The sequence below is a fragment of the Gallus gallus genome, chromosome 11 (assembly GCF_016699485.2).
Source record: "Gallus gallus isolate bGalGal1 chromosome 11, bGalGal1.mat.broiler.GRCg7b, whole genome shotgun sequence".
Classification (NCBI taxonomy): Eukaryota; Metazoa; Chordata; class Aves; order Galliformes; family Phasianidae; genus Gallus; species Gallus gallus.
This window is the reverse complement of record NC_052542.1, coordinates 108,465-126,016: the sequence shown is the minus strand read 5'-3', so window position 1 is coordinate 126,016 and position 17,552 is coordinate 108,465. Positions and strand designations below refer to the sequence as shown.

The window sequence follows — 17,552 nt, the reverse complement described above, 5'->3', positions numbered from 1 at the left end:
GGCTCACATTTTAAGGATTGTTGTCCTTTGTTCATAGTTTCTGAATTTGCCTGGTGGACAGAAGAAATATCCGTGGCTTCTTTTTAAAGCTTGAGAAAATAACGTGAAAGCTAAGGAAAATTAATAAAATAAAATTAATTTGGCTGCAGATTTATGAATTTCTCCATGCAGTTGGCTTTAAAGTTCCCCAAATCATACTTAAAATTTATTTTTCTGGTTAATTTGGTGGTAGGAAAGCTTGTACATACCTGCAGATCTATCTCTCAGCATTTAATATGTACGCTTTAATAACTTGGAAATTTAGGTGAGAACACAGAAAATACGGGTGTAAAAGAAGTTATTTTCTATGAATTAGTATATTAGCAGGACAGATATGGTCAGGAAGGAGCTCCTTGGCTTTCTAAGTCTGCTGAGAAACTGTTCTCAAGTCTTTAAGCTTTATGGATTTCTGAGTTGCATTGTTTCAATATTTTGGAGTTTATTTTCATAGATGTTAAAATAGGCATCAAGAAACACACTTTGCTGCCAGCCATCAGTAAAAAGCTTCTTGTTTTGGAATACATTACGAGCTTCTGTCTGTGAGATGTTTAAAATACTCTTCTGGGTAATCACGTAAATGATGGGTGTTCATTCTGAGATGATTTTCTTAAGTGGTTCAGCAAAATCTCCGTTAAAAACCTTCATGAAAGGTTGCTCATTTCCAAGAAATTAGTGAGAAAGCATGACTTAATTAAAATTTTCTTTTATTATGTTCTAAAGCCTGCCCAGATGTTTTACTTAAGGTGACATCATAGAAAATATTCAAAATGTTCAAAACCAATTTAATATAGTTCAATATAATAAATGTCTTGTAAAATAGGTAACCAGATGGGAAGCTTTTCAAAGTTATATGGGGTGAATGACTCATTTCATAAAGATATTTTCTGTGGTGTGGATATCTGAGAGAAATAGGAAAGATATTTTGCCTCAAAAAGACACATTTGGTTTTTGCCCAGAGAAATAAAAAATATTAAGATTCAGTTTGTGACATCATCAAAACAGTTTCAAACAAGTAGTCCTTCACTGTCAACTGATTATGAAATATCTTCCCTTCATATCTTTCCAAAATCTCTATGGTGGTTTAATTTTTGGAACTGTACATCAGATTGTGTTGTGCAGCAGGATTACTTCTGAGAGGAAAAAGAGAAAAGGAGAGCAGAGAGGCCACTAGGGGAGGGAAGAGAAACAGTTCTGCATTTTAGGCACAGTGCTGTCCATTTTGGGTAGATGTAGGTTATGATGTGGAATGCAGAGGAGGGGAAGAACTCATTTAAACAGCAAAGCATAAATTAGGCAAATTACTTGGAATGCAGAAACACTTCGAGAGATAAAAATAGTTTTCAAATAAAGTCTGAGTAATGATTGTGTCACAAGAAACTTCTGTGTCAGAGAACACAGTGTGAGCACTGTAGGGAAAAACTGTGTATTTGTGAGACCCCAACAGAATATCCTATTACTTTGAGACAACTTCTAAATGTGGGGAGAGTTTTTAAACCCTCAGTAGCCTTGAGGAGTGCAAATATCTAATAGGGCTGAAGTGAACTAATCAGTTCTATAAGAGGAAAGTAATTATCAATAAAATGTGACTAATCCATCAGAAATCGACAGTGCTGTAAAGCTAACGAAGGCCAAAACTTCAGTCTGAATATCTAAATTCAGATTCTGGGTTCCTTCTCCTTTGAAAACTGCTTCTGTTTGGATGCCCAAACCAGTTTTATTTGTGTACCTAAAAAAAGAACTAGAACTAGGTTTCCAGTTACAGTTTCAGGATTTTGGATGCTTTCATTCTTATGGATGTCTCATATATTAGAGCAACTTTTCATGGTGGGACAGATCTTTCTCTAAAAGTGCTGTCTTTTCTAAGGAGCCAGGCTGGATCGCTTCTAGAAGAATAGCTCTCTGACTTGAAGGACCCAAATTGAAAATGATGACCTGGACTCTATACTTAATATTTTACAGAGATCCAGTTCAGTTGATTGACATATATTCACGTTTGTCATAAAAAAAACAGCATTAGTTAAAATATGCAACATCTTGTATATCTGAATCTTGTTGTTTCTAGTTCTTGCTGTTCCTAGGAGGAATGTGTGTTCCTCTTATTAGGTATGATCTTTTATTGGAATTTCACTTTTTAGAGCAACCAACCAGGTAATGTTTGTTTTACCCTTTGGACAAGATGACTCATACTGTTTTTGGGAACAAAACAGTAAGGACCGATAAGCTGAACTTGCCTTCTTCTGTTATGACAACCCCTCCACAGAAATAATAAATTTGTTGCTTTTTCTTTGAGTTCCGATTGTGCTAATAAGTTCTAGCCACTCAAACTTTTCCAGTCCAACAAAGCTTCTGAGGATTTCAGCATCATCCTTCATCAGGAAGCTTAATAAGGGATGCTGGGAATGTTTATATTGCTTTTCTCTATTAAAAAAAAAAAAAAAAAAGGGGGGGGGGGGTGGGGATTTAATTTCTGGCTGGCTACTTCTGTCAGTGTCTCCAAAGTCTCACATTAAACTTGTAGGAGAGTTATTGATTGTGTATGGTAGTAGCTTCCAGTTTCCACATTAGGCCTACGAGGAAATTAAATGATCAGTAAGTAAATATTGAAAGCATAAAGTCTATGCTGTTCTCTTTCATTATTCATTTGAATTAGATGTTCATTAATGTTACTGGTGGAGCAAAAGAGTTTTACTGTTTTGTTTAATGTTTTATTTATTTTGGGGTACAAAGTCACTTGCTTTATTACTCCTTAATAGAAGAACATTAAAATATCATTCTTCTTTTTGTGAAATATTTGAGAAATTAAAACTCATTTTTATAGACCTTCAAAAATATGAAGTTTGTGCAAGCTGTAATTAGTTAAGCCTTATTTAGCAAAAAATATGATTTTACTTTATGTATTTAAAAACCAGACCATTAATTTAGGTATCGGGTATAGATCAAGCTGCCTACATTTGGACATCCAGGATGGGAAATTTCAGAATGGTTTTGAAGTTAAGCTAGTTTAATATTGAATAATTGCCATAAATAGTTTGCAAATTCCTAGTTAATTTTTAACTTCAGTTTATCAGGTTAATCTTGAATGTCAGATTGTTTCAAGAAAAAAAAATGATCTGGTCATAGATGAGTAACTAGTACAGAGCATGAAGTTAATTAAAACAGGATGCATTAAATATTACTCCATACTGAAGCCATATGCTGCCTATCTGGTGGAAAAAAAAAAGTGGTAATAAAAAATTAGGAGGAAATTTTAACAAGACTTCTGAAACAGACTTCATTATTTGCTACAATAGAAACCTCTAGGAAAATAACATTGGAGAGGAGAGCTAATGAATGAAGACAACTGGTGTCATCTACTTGGACTTCTGCAAGGCCTTTGTCATGGTCCCCCACCACATCCCCATCTCTAAATTGGACAAAGATGGATTTGGAAGGTGAACTATTCAGTGAATAAGGACCTGGTTGGAAGCTCACAGCCAAAGGGTTGTGGTCAGGGGCTCTTTGTCCAGGTGGAGGCTGGTAACGAGCAGTATCCACCAGGGGTCCATTTTGGATCCGATACTCTTTAACATCTTTATCAATGACATAGATGGTGGTATTGAGTGCACCCTCAGCACGTTTGCCAATGACACTAAGCTGAGCAGTGTGTTTGATAATGCAGAAAAAAGGGATGCCATGCAGAGGAACCTTGATAAACTCAAAAGGTGGACTTTTGTGAACATAATGAGGTTCAATGAAGCAAAGTGCAAGGATTGTTACTTGGGTTGAGACAATCCCAGATATGTATACAAACTGGGAGAACTCCTTGGGAGTAGCCCTGCTGAGAAGAACTTAGGGGTTCTGGCTAATGAAAAACCTGAACCAGCAGTGTATGTTTGCAGCCTGGAAGGCCAATGGTATTGTGGGTTCAGAAGAGGGCTGGCTAGCAGGGTGAGGGAAGTGACTATCTGCCTCTACTCTGCCCTTGTGAGGTCCCAGCTGGAGTACTGCATCCAGGTCTGTGGCCCCCATCACAGGAAATATGTGGAGCTTTTGGAGAGGGTACTGAAGAGCTCTGCAAAGATGATCAAAGGGGTGGAGAACCTCTCCTGTGAGACAGGATGAAGAAACTGGGCTTGTTGAGCCTGGAAAAGAGAAGGCTGTGGGGAGACCTCATTGCATACTTTCAGCATTTAAAAGGAGTTTACAGCATTAGAGAAATCAACTTTTTACGTGGGTGGATACTGATAGGACAAGCAGGAATGGTTTTAAAGTAAAGAAGGAGGATTTAGATTAAATGTCAAGGGGAAGTTTATTACTGAGAGAGTGGTGAGGTGCTGGAATGTGTCACCCAAAGAGGCTGTGTATGCCCTGTCCCTGGAAATGTTTAATGCCAGGGTGGGTGGGGCCCTGGGTGATCTGATCTAGTACTTTATGTAGCTGTTGATAACTCTGCCTGTTCCAACCTACCTGCCACTTGATGATCCTTGACATCCGTTCCAACCCAGGCTATTCTATGAATCCAACCTCAACTACTCTGTGATTCTGTGATACGATATCTTTCTTATTATGGTACGTGGTCCAACAGAGGGTAGCTGTTCCCTCTCAGTTTTGTCTTTTTAAAAGTAGAAGAGCCAAAATCCTATGTTGGTTATGACATTGAGTAGTTTCCGCTTTTACAGTCTTTTTTTACTGTGAAATTATATGTAGTTTGAGTGGCGCCGTGTTATGGTCAAAGCACCACAATCTAGCTTGATGGAAACTGACCTCTGGTTACCTACCGATGAGAAAAAATTTCTGTGCTAGTTAGTAAAATTTTCTGTTCTAGTGTGCAAAAACAGTTTTACTGCTCTGTTTTCCTTACTTGTTTAAGTCCATCATATGTTTTGATTTGTAGTGTATGTGCAGCTAGTAAGACAGCAATTAAAATCCCAGATTTCTTGGTGTTGTTTAAGATTCATTTTTCTGGTTCAGAATGTACTGCCTGTCCCTATAATAAAAGCTGGCACTTTCCATAATGAAACACTGGGATTACTGGGATTCTTATTTTATTTTTATTTTTTAAAGTAAAAAATTTTACTCTTCATTGAGCCAGTAAGGGGAGTAAGTTCAGAGATGAATGTGGTCCAAAACATCTTTGGTAACCACTGTATTTTTGTCTTCTAATTTAAGCAATAAAGAGTCTAAGTGAGACTGTGGAGGACTCTGTCATTAATTGAAGGAGAAGTGCACCTTGCAATTCAAGCCTCCTGTTGTAGACAGGCCTTTCATTCAGATCAATTATGAGTTCTTTAATTTGGACTCTGCAGTGACTTTTATATAATTATGCTTTCTTTGAACTACACTGATGTGGGTCACCAGCAAGCATTGAACAACAAACTTGAAATCTGTGGTGCTGTCATTACAAAAAAAAACATTCTGAGAACTGCAGTCATGACAATGTAATCCCTCTCTCCCTTGATCTCATGGGAAGTCATAATGAATGAACAGAGAGCTTTCAGCTTCTGAAGCAAGAGGAAAAAGGAATCATCCCCCTTCAGGGAGGAATGAGAAATGGAAGCTGTAGTCTATTTTACATCACGAAGCTCTCAGTTAATACTAGGTGAACTTGTAGGATTATGAGTTTTAGAAACAGTTACTGCAGAGTATCAGAATTCAGACAAGCAGAAGAAAGTGCACTGTCTGTAACCTTTGTCTCTTGTTCTAATGTTGAGGAACCACCAAACTTCTTAGATTTATGTGCTTTGTGTTCTATCTTTCCAAGGGTATTCATCTGTGGGGTGGGCTTCCAATTTGTATCTTTCTCAGATGTGGGAGTCTCAAAAAGAAGTGGTTTTGGTTTTGTTTTGTTTTTTAGTTTATAGCCATTCTAGTTATTTTTCTAGGAGGAAAATATTTGTTTAATGTACTTTTGACTCCTAGTTCAGTTCTTTTGATGTGATAATTTCAGATTTTGTACTTGGTGAGTTAATTATTTTCTTTTCATTTGCAATTTTAGAAAGTTTTTCTTTATTGAAGAGACAAATGTGGTTGTTTAATGTCCTGTGATTTGCTTTTGTAACAACCAAAGGTCCACTAGCAAAACTCAAGACACCCATATGCTTCCAGAAGACGGTTGCCAGTTTTAGAAGCATTGCACATGCATACATGAAGATCTTTGTTTTCGACTCTTGTAAAGCCTGTGAGAGTTAGTTCACTAACTTGGTAAGTGTTGAGGAGATTAATTATTTTGAGATGCTTTGTGGTACGAGGTCTCTTAGAATCATGGAATCACCATGGTTGGAAAAGACGTGCAAGATCATCCAGTCCAGCCACCCAACTACCACCAGTATTTCCCCACTAAATGATGTCCCTTACCATCTAACCATCTAAATGGTTCTTGAGCACCTCTGGGGACGATGACTCAACCACTTCCCTGGACAGCCCATTTCAGTGCCTGACCACTCTTTTGGAGAAGGAATTTTTCTTGATGTCCAACCTGAATCTCCCATGGTGCAACTTGAGGCCATTCCCTCTTGTCCTATCACTACTGACATGGGAGAAGAGGACAACTCCCACCTCTTTACAGCCTCTTATCACGCAGTTGTAGAGAGCAATAAGGTCTCCCCTGAGCCTTCTCTTCTCCAGACTAAAGGATCCCATTTCCCTCAGCCATTCCTCATAAGACTTGTGCTCCAGACCTCTCACAGCTTTGCTACCCTTCTCTGAGCACACTCCAGGGCAATACTCTTCATCTATATATGAAATATATAAAATTATGTGAAATGACAGCTTAGATTAAGGAAATAATTTTCTAATACTGTTCTAAGAGCAATATGTTCATAAAATGTTTTAGAAAATTATTTTTCTAAATTTTAACTTCAGTTCTTTTCTCCCCCAGGTGACAAATCATGGTTCTGATAAGCAAAGAACAGCTTATGTTCCTTTGTCAGCACTTGGAGGTGCTTTCATAACAACTTTCTGTGCTCTTGTCTTCAGTTTTGGCTGTGTTACTTCAGTCATTTTCAGAACTGTCTCAGACTGTACTGAATATGTGTTCCCAAGATGGCTGTGCAAATATTCATTGTCAGAAGATGTAAAATATATAAGCCCAGGAACTTTCCTCACAGAGAACATGTAATGCTATGCAGGTGGCAAATCTTGATGTAAAGTGCTTTTTTTTTTTTTTTTTTTGGAGGGGGGGGGGCTCTGATTTGAAGTAATTCTGTATTTGTTGTGAAAGAGCCAGTTTGTTAATGGTAGTTAAAGAAGAGGCCATTTTACTTAGTTGCTGCCTTGATTTTGCTTATATTATATGGAATTTGAAGGCTGTAAAGATCATGGGAAAAGATTAGGAGAAATATATGGGAAATTAGTGATTTGAAACTATGCTCGATAACTTGTGTCAGCTGATTAACAATGCCTGTCTGATACACGTCTTGTCTCTGGCTTAAAAGCTTCAAGAATAGCTTCATTGAAAATATTCTGAGCATTCCTTTTTTTTTTTGTTTGTTTTTAAAGTGGTTTAAAAGGCCTAAGCCAGTTTGAGCTCTACGCTTCTGTTCATTAGTAATCTTTCTGAAAAGATTAAATTTAGGACATGGTGTTTCTTTAGGAACTTACAGATAGCAGTTTATGTGAGACCTGTTCCTGGGGAGGGGAAAAAAAAGGAAAAAAAGTTTGGGTCTCTTTTTTTTTTTTTTTTAATCATCTAAAGATTTGTTGGAAGATACTGCCTAATACTGATTTCTGTTCAGTGACATTACACTTTTGAGCATTTTCCTTTACCTTAATGTGTTCAGCAGTACCTTTACTGTGTGACTTTCACCATTCGCCAGGCTGTTTGCATCCACTTCAAACGCTTGTTTTGTCATTTCCTTGGGGCCTGTATTTTCTCCAAAAATGCGGTATGGGGTTTTGCTTTGTTGATTCTTGTTGTTTTTGTCTGTGAGAATGGAAATGACCCCTAGGTGCAGTAAACCTCTGGGGCTGATGTTCCCCAGAAGCTCGGAAGCATTGCTGGAATATAAATTCCATATGCATTCTTAGTTCATGTTTAGCTTTTCTGTGGACAGGTAAGATGGAGAGCTTTCTAGAATACTCCTGCTGGGTACTGTTACTTAAAATGTATTCGTTGTGCGTTACATCCCATGTATCAATGTTAGTATCATAATTAAAGTTTCCTGATCTCTTTGGCCCTTTTTAAATAATGTCACAGTTTTGTTGCTCCTGATGATTTATGCTTATGTACCCAGAGTAGTAACATTCACATGTTGCCTGGTCTGCTGGCCAAAAGTGGAATGATTTTAAAGTGGTTGGTTTTTGCCTATCCTTTTCGTAGGCTTACTGATGTTAATACAGTTGTCATTCTTGGAAATTTAGACAGGCAAGTGATTTAAGGTGCTTATGAGTAACTCTTTGGGAGTTGGTTAATAGAGAATTTGGAAAAGCTTATTTTACTATAGTGCACGGGTTTTAGCAACTGGTTCATTCTTGTGAGATTTGAGGGATGAGGGAGGAAAATACATCAAATATATCTGCAGTTACCTTAGAAACGATATAAAAGTGCGTAGTGATAAATTCGGCTACTAAGTACTGGGGAGCATACAGCATTCCTTTGCTCTATTAATTGTTCATCACTCTTATTAAATAATACTCTGGGGTTTGGCTCTTTGGGTTGTGAGGTTTTTTCTTTGTTTTTTGTTTGGTTGTTTTTTTGTTTGTTTTACACAAATGGCTGCAATGATGTAGCTAAAATTCTTCAACACATGAGAATTAACAAATAAGAATTAGGCAATTCATTTTTACTCTCTGATTGTGGGCAAGGTCAGGACGTAAATTGCAGGAATGCTCTGGTGCTGCGAGTTCTGACAGATGGAGAGGGAAAATAAAAAAACAACAAAGAACGTCTAAGTGTATTTACCTCTGTAAGCTTTCCAATGTATTGACTACTGGTATGTAGAATGTTGAGAAGATAAGGTTAATAAAAGTCCGTATGTCAGTGACTGCAATTTTTATTTTACAACTAATGGATCTGCTCTGTATCTGTCAATGCCTTGCCCTAAAGAGTATGCCAGGAGGAGCTGTGAATTTAGCTTCAGCACTTGATTGATTCAGCATTCTGGCTGAAGACGGAGCTGGATGCTCTGAATTAATTTATGCTAAAATCTGACTGCTTCCCAAGTAAAATTATTCAGAAGTGGAGATTTCATTACTTTGCTGTTTTCTCCACAGACTGCTGCTGATTAACCAGAGCTATAAGATTTTCCTTCTGTGTCTGATGAAGCTATTTTTGCTTCTTCAAAGTAAAACCTGCTGAGATGGAGTGGCAAAGTCAGTGATGATGTAAATGGCACACTGTGTCAGCTCTTACTTCAATCAGCTTTAAATAAACATTTGTTTCAAATAGTGAAACAATTAATGTAAACACAAAGTATCAAATTCAGCCCTGGAATGAGCCAGTACCTGCCTACTGACTCCAGCTGGTTTATACCAGTGTTGAAGATGAGCAGGATTACGTCGTCTTCGTAACCGGTAAGGTTTTCAGATGAACTTCCCGTCAGGCAGATGTTGGTAGCAGATTTAACAATAACAGAAGGGATAACATAATAGCCCTTGGGAAGGAAAAAGCAAAAACCAAGAGCTCAGAGCCAGGCAGAGGCCATTGCAAATAGAATTTTACTACGCTGAGACCTGTTTTCTTTGGAAGTGTGATGAAGCTGGGGGATGCCTCTGGCAGGATGTTTTAGCCAAAATGAAGCTGTAAGAGAAGACATTTTAAGAGAGGAATTCTGCAAAGTTTACTACAAGAGCTGAAGGATTATGCTCAATATCCTCTATACTATGAAGCATTGAAAATTTCCACAAGTTTGAAGGTTGTATTTTTTTAGAGAAAGTATATGACAGTTGATCAGTCACAGGCAGTTTTGTTCCTCTGTAGTCAAACAGGCTTTGTATGCTTACAGTTTTCTTCTTAACTCCTTAGATCTTCAGAAGTTGGCCATCTCTCTTCTGTGCAGATGATTTAAAAGCTTACTTCAATTTCCTCTTTTGGCTGTGAACAATTTCAAAATTTCAAACAAGAGGAGGAAAAAAAAAAAAAAGCCAGAAATAGAACCACGAGTTAGAAGTATTTTAAACACCAGTGCTAGTGACTGCAGCAGTAGATGCTTCAGTACTATTTAATGATTCTTCCTTTACAAAAAAGAACGTTAATCTTCACTATAGAATTTCAACCCAAATGGCCTATCTTCATCAGCAGAAGAATATTGAACTTGAATGCTTTTTTGTTTCTATGCAATGTGCAAACTGCATTATTTTTGGAGCAGAGCTCTTAAATTCAATCAGTCACTGCTAAATAGCAGTGCTGATTCTGTAGAAAATTCTAGTTGGAGCTGTGTCCACTGAGAACTATCCGTGTCTCTCAGCTGATCTGTGTTTCAGGAGTCTGCCATGCCATTTCAGGAAAAGAGCTATTTCTGTTTAAAAAAAAAATAATAATAATACTTTTTAAATTTTTGTATACAGTACTTTTATCATTCTACTGGCTGTCTAGTTAGGCACCTTGTTATTACTACTGTGTTGGAAGCACAAGCTGGCTTTTTCAGTCAGAGATGATTGACGTATGTATTACAGATAAATGTGTCTAAAGAGCGGGGGGCCTTTGGGAGTTTTTTTTCTCTCTGTCATTGTGTTTTAATTTGTCATTAGTGTATACAGAAAAAGGATTTGGATTTATAAATGAAGGGAGGCTTCTAGATTGGCTTAGTAAATTTGGGTGCTGCACTAGTCAAAGAAGCATCTTCGTGGGAAAGGCTTGCTTCTTCTCTTGAAAGCAGTGTACTGTGAGCCATTGCTTGGGACAGCTTCTTTCTCTTCATACCATCCTATATGCAGTATGCTGCAGGCAGAAAGGCTTCAAAGCGAGGCTCTGTGAGAAAAGCTGGGGCTACTCTTTTTCTCCCCGTCTACTGCTGAACTGTTCAGTGTGCAGTCAAACAATTTGCACTGTGTCCTTCCCAGCAGTTGCTCACTTAAGCAGAACAGTTTCATCTCACTTCTTTCATGACTTAACTCCTTCAGAGTGGAAGTTGTGTTGCTGTTTGCTTGATCTGCAGTTTCATGCTAAAGGCAAATACACTGCTAAAAATATAACTTCTATCTGTAGCGAAGGAAGATGGCATGAAGCCTCAATAAAAAAACAAACATATCTAAGCTGATAACAGGAAGGCTCTACTGACTGTATCAATACACTGAAAATTTAAATAGCACAACAACTTCTCATGTTGATTAAAGTAATAAGCTGTATTTGGAATTCTTTATCAAAATAGTACTATTTCATCTTGCTTTGCTGGCCAAGGGAACCGTAATTTTGCTTAGTTGGTGCAAATACCAGTGAGTTCTCAAAATTACAAGTTCAACAACTTGAAAAATGAAAAACTGTGTTAAATATTCTCCATATCCCAAGGCATGGCTATGTAAATATAAGTTGCTGTCTCATGATGTTTGAAGGACTTTTACAAACAAGGCCTTGCAATTTTAAGGATGGTTCAGTCATGTAGTTAGGGTAAGAATACATTCGTAAATGATTGCTATCAAAATATCTACCCCTGAAATATTGTCTTTATTGTTCTGCTTCATATAATGAACACATATGTTAGCTTTATACTGTACTGTCTACATAGTGGTAGACCTTCCTTGCTGCACTTCTCTCTTACTCAGTGACTTTTTTCCTTATTTCATTCAGCATTATCTGTAGTCATAAAAGATAATCTATATTTAATATGGCTGTATCCAGCCAGGGGATTGAAAATCTAAAAATATTTTTACTCTAGCATGTGCCTGCAGGCTTATATTTCATTGCATTCACTGTCAGAGAAGGATGTAGTCAGAAGTAAATTGGCTAGTCTTTTGATCAGACAGAATATTACCTGCATCTTTTTAAGAGCTGATAGGGGAGATTTTCTTTTCCTCACACCAAATTTACTTTTCTGAACAAGACAGCCTGTGTTAAAATGTTAATAAATAATATTCTGTCTCTCCAAACCATCTGTAATAGCACCACATATATACTAAAGGAGAGTGGCTTGAAAATATTCCATATTACTGTCTAAAATTATATATATATATAGTGATCTCTCAAGTTTACTTATAGAATAGAAACGGGGGGGGGGGGAATGTATAAACTGTTGTTTATCCCCCATTTAACTGCATGTTGAGATGATCAGTCACGCTTGTCATATAAGTACAATTTGCTCCATTGGTTACCAGTTATTGGCAAGTTAATGCAGTAACTACTGAAGTCACCACTGATTGCTTACAGTTGCTCTTGCATGCTTTGTGAGGTAAAGCATAAGTATGTTGGTAATCAAAACTCATCTATTGCTAACATTGGTAGAAGGACGAGTGAAGAAAGAAAACGGCTTGAAATAAAAGTGTTAGAAATACAAGGGCAGGAGCAGTGCTGTTATAGCAGGTCTTTCCCCTCCTGACCCCTCCCCCCCCCCTAAAAAAAAAAAGAAAAATAAAACGGGGGGCTAGTGGTTTTTCTGGATGGCCAGGTGAATTTGATACGTGTGGGCTGATTTCCTACCCTGTCATGCACAGTGAAATAGAATGAAAGCACAAAAAATTGTCTAGAAAATTAGCAAAGGCTTACAAAAACCACTTGGAAGAAAGCAAACTGATTTGTTTATTTATGTAGTAAATGTATGCAAAATTTCTCTGAGTTTCATGGAGAGCTGATCCTTGCGTGCCATTATCTGCACTGTTCCGTGAAGGCTTACTCAGGAGTTCTAAGGGTAAAGGTGACATTGAAACGGTCACTATTCATAAAGTAACTTTTGTGTAAATACCATAAATTTGTTGAATAGTTGTTTGATTTAATAACTGTGATGCATTTATTTTTAATTCTTTCCCAGTCGGGACCTTAAATCATTACTCTGCGCTGTTATAAGCATAAAAGATAGTAGTGTAACAGAGTTCTCTCCACCATTCTGATGTGTTCCATGTAGCAGGAGGGAGCTGATGGCAGACGTCTGGATAATCTCTCTGAAGTTGTGTGTGTTTAACCTTGTTAAAGACCAAGATAGATCCCCTCACTTTCTTTCTCAGAAATTATGGCATGCAGCCCCATATGGGCAGTTCAAAAATGAGCTACAGAAGTATTTTCCGGTGAGCCTTTTCCAAGTGGTTTGTCTTTGAGCTTGTTCAGCCTTGTGTGATGTTACAGTACATCAAAACATACCTGTAACTACATAGATCGCTTTTTTGCTTGGTAGAATGGTTTTGTTTTATTTTATTTTTTTTTTTAATTTGTTTTTTTAATATGCTTCAGTTCTGCTACTTCTTGGAGAAAGATCCCTTTTCCTGCTGTTCTTACATTGATATCTCTATATTGCATGTTTTTACTTATAAGTGTGTAGGTAAGCAGACTCCTAGGGAAAAATCAAGGTACTGAACTCAATACTGATCATTTGGAATATGAAAAGAATGCCACTTTTGATACCTATTTCTGTCCAAATTCTGATTGTAGTACTGTTTTTCATATCACTGTACATGATCTGTTGTTACCTAGTTTTTATATGTGTCTTTGCCACACAGTGTGTGCTGATTAACTTCAGCTTAGAACACAGAATGTTGTGTCACACTAGAATTATGACAGAACATGTAGTGTTTAACCCATAACAAAGTATTATGGGAGTTAAGCTGACTGCTGAAATATGTCTAAATTACTCTTCCTTCTACAGTGTATTCATTTTATCTATCTTGCTCATAGCATATATTTCTAAAAATAAAACAAGCCAACACCACCTCACTGATCATATTTTGTTTCTGTTCCAAGCCCCAGCTCAGTGCCTGGCCTGAGCAAATGAGCCAGGTTGTGGGCAAATGTGCCAGGGTCAGAAGGACAGGGATCATTGTGCAGTCACTGCCAGCTTTATGCATCAGGCAGCATTTGCACAGAACCATCTCAGTTTTCTTTTTACTGAGTTCTTTTCAAACGGGTGAAAATTAGAAAGTTGCTTTTCCATCTAGCATAGTTTTATATATACTTGCTGGAAAATGAATTATTACCAAATATAGCTTATAGGACTGCAGCAGAAACTTTCCAGTCTGGCCATCCACCTGGAAAACATTCAGAAAATATACGGCTGTCATATTTGCTGGAGATATACTAGGAAGCTGTCTATATATATGCACTATGGAGTGTCTATGCAACAAACCTAATGTTTCCCCTGAAACAATGTAGCTGATGTATTGTTACAATTGCGATTACTGTCTTTCTGAACAAATATACATATGCTCATTTGTTTTAAATACATTTCAGAATGCACATGTATAACAAACATATCTGGAATTCTTGGACATATGGTGACCTCTTTGGTGCTGCTGTGTGTGCATAGTTGATGTGACCTAAATACCAAGTAAGTAGGGTACATATGTACAGGGTGAGGGATCCCAAAGGAGTTGGGGAAACCTCAATAATTGGAGGCATGCAGGGAGATGCTGTGTAAAACCTCTTGGCTATGAATACATACATTACAATTCCTTGGATCTGAGGATGAGTGATCAATGGAAGAACAGTATAAGTCAGTGACTGCTGTGCGTTACCTGTTGAGCAACATTTATTGCCATTATTGGTATTCAAAATCATACCACCATCAATACTTTGTCTGTTATAATTTGCTGTGTTCATGGATGGGACCTCTAAATAGACATTTCCAAATGTAATTCTAGCCATAATTCAGTTTTCAGAATGCCTTGCATACATATCTGTTTTTGTTGGAACTGTTTTAATTTATTACAGCATTTTTGTCAGTTTAAAATTGGGAAAATTGTCAAGAAAATCCAAATGCTTTTCATATAAAATTGTTGATTTCTAGGAGATTTTTTCAGAACCAGGTTGCATAGGGATATATCAGAGGGAAATGCAGGCCTGTATGATTTGTTTTATCATTTTGAGCAAGGAAGACTAAGCACAGAAATTGGTGCTTTATAGTTAGTCTCTAAACCTATTGATCTGAAGTACCTTAAGTTTAGGAAATCATCTCCTTAAGTAATAATTATCTCCTTAAGTAATAATTTACATTAAGCTTTGCAGTTATCCTTATAAAGAATAAGCTCATTAATATTTAAGTTTCACTTTAGCTGTGTCTCTTACAAGGACGAGATAATATTCCAAGTAACTATCATTAATTATAACCAAATTAACATGAACTGAGAATAACTGATTGGTGATAAATCTTTTGTAGTGCAAGCCAAATCTTAGTGAAAGTAATAATGGAAGTTTTGATAGTTTTTCAGTATTAAATGTATAGTAAGAAAGAACACTTCACGTGTTGCTCAGCAAATTGTGTGGAACATTACTGAAGCAGAAGTAAGTTGGTCCAGTGCCAAGACCTGCAACATGTGGTTTCTGTTCCTCAAATAATCGTGTAAATTACAATAGCCAGTTCAGGGAATTAACTGACATTTATTATGAAAAACATTTTTCTCTCACAACGTTGGACACCTGATTCCATTAGGCTTTGGCTTGCTTCTGTTTCATGTGATGCTTAGCCCATATTTGGGCAGAATAGGTGGTTGAGGTACGAAGGGACCATTGGAGATCATCTTATCCAGCTGCCTCTGCTCAAGCAGGGTCACCTAGAGCTTACTGAGCAGGATCATGGCCAGAAGCCTGCAGTGTATCCATAAACTGAGATTCCACAACCAGTCGTCTGTTATACTTTCAGTAAGGTGCTCCTATCTCACTGTTGGACCGCTTTTATGGTCAGAAATATTACTTTGATCTGCCTGGTGACAAGACGTAGTGGGCACAAAGTGAAGCATGGGAGGTTTCCTCTGAAAGTAAGGAAATTGTGGGGTGGTTTTTTTTGTGCTTGTTGTTACTTTGTTTTGATTTTTTTAAATTTTGTTTTGATTTTATTGTGGTGGCAGCGAAGCACTGGCTGGAGAGGCTGTGGAATCTATGAAGATACCATTGAAATGTGGTCTGGACACGGTCCTGGGCAACCTGCTCGAGTTGACTCTGCTTGAGGGGATGGATCACATCTTCCTGAGGTCCCTGTTAAACCCAACCACTTTGTAATACTTTGAAATACATATCCAGAGGAACTGAAAGTATAGTACACTTACTAAATTTAGGGAAAACTCAAGTTCAATATTCTATATGAGAGAAAAATACCAGTATGTGTGTTTGTATCTTGGGAAGGATGGCATGCAAATCCAATGTTCCCTACCTGTTGTTAATGGCCCTGCAGTGCATTACTGCTTATATTAGAGTTTGTGCATTTTAAAACTGATGCAACCTGTTTTTAAGTAGGGATTGGGTTAGGGTCATCCCATACCACATATTATCCCTTATCCTATATTGCTGTTGTTTATGATTTTGTTTCATATTAGTAACTACCTGTGTATTTTAAATAAGCATAAATTTGAGGGTACACGTAGTGGCTCTAAATTCACAGATCTGCAGTATTTTCATTTACTTAATACCTGTCGATCTAAGGTTAAAGTGTGTGATTGCATAGAGACCTATGTTAGCTGCAGCCTCATAATATCTAGCTGTACATTCTTGAGAAAAGTAGTATTGCCAGTAGGATGGCAGCTGAACATTTATTCGATATAAAGTAAGTATTATAAGCTGCCACATAGAGACCAGGTTTTCTGCAGTGACCTGACTGGACAGTGTGAAGAACTCTGCTGTAGCTTGTTTATTTCTTTTTCATATGAAAACGTAATTCCTGCAGGGAAATCTATTTCAGCCACAGAACTAAGGCCTGTTAACAGCTCTTCTTTCTGCCCAAATGTTCCCCTATGAATTGCTGATGGTTAGGGGAGCTCACAGTGACAGCCGACAGCAGCTTTGTGCTTAGATGACAAGAATCTGTGTCTGTGCTAACTGCAGCTGGCACCATTAACTACCTATCCATGGACTAAAATAAAAACAATTATCGCTGCATGCATTATAATGATGAAATCCACTCTGTTTCCATGGTAACATGAGTGACAATTTATAGCATGACCTTAAGAAAGTAGAATGTGACCATTTCTTTTTTTATTTTTTGTAGTTTTACAGGGAGCAGCAATTCACAGAAAATAATGTTTGAGAATGCACATAAATAACAAAAATAAAGGTAAGATGTGCTTTACAAGTACCAAATAGATGCGCAACATGCTTTCAAGTTGGAGCATTGCTCTTTGGCTCTAGTATTGTTACATAGACACCCTGTTTAGTGCTGTTATTAATCTTTTAAGTGGAAGCTTAAAATAACAAAAGAGGGAAACTGAGTGAGGGCTTAAGTCAGATTTTTAAAAACTGTTTTGCCATCTAACTTACAGTACCATATGAAAAAGGGCTTACATTCTGAGCTTTTGCTTGTAGCACGTGGAGACATTCTCAGAACTTTTCAGCATTTACATTAATGAAACTCTGTCAGAGATTATTCAGTGGATATTTTTATTATACTGCAGGATTTGGGGACTATGCAAACTAATGCTGATCTGGTTAATTTGTTTATTAGCAGGAAAACTATGGCAAAACGTTGAACAAT

At 37.3% G+C, this 17,552-nt stretch overlaps 1 protein-coding gene across 2 annotated transcripts in view; it reads left to right on the top strand.

The window, feature by feature from the left end:
• The window catches only part of LOC415616 (ras GTPase-activating-like protein IQGAP1-like), a 106,692-nt gene that overhangs the window by 20,137 nt on the left and 69,003 nt on the right, over nucleotides 1–17,552 (top strand). Inside the window, exons 2-3 of one of the 2 annotated variants that reach the window (XM_040645961.2) lie at nucleotides 15,937–16,059; nucleotides 17,070–17,135. The gene's annotated coding sequence lies outside the window, so the exon portion shown is untranslated. The remainder of the gene's footprint in view (nucleotides 1–15,936; nucleotides 16,060–17,069; nucleotides 17,136–17,552) is intronic. The other variant, XM_046899567.1, reaches the window with a different exon arrangement.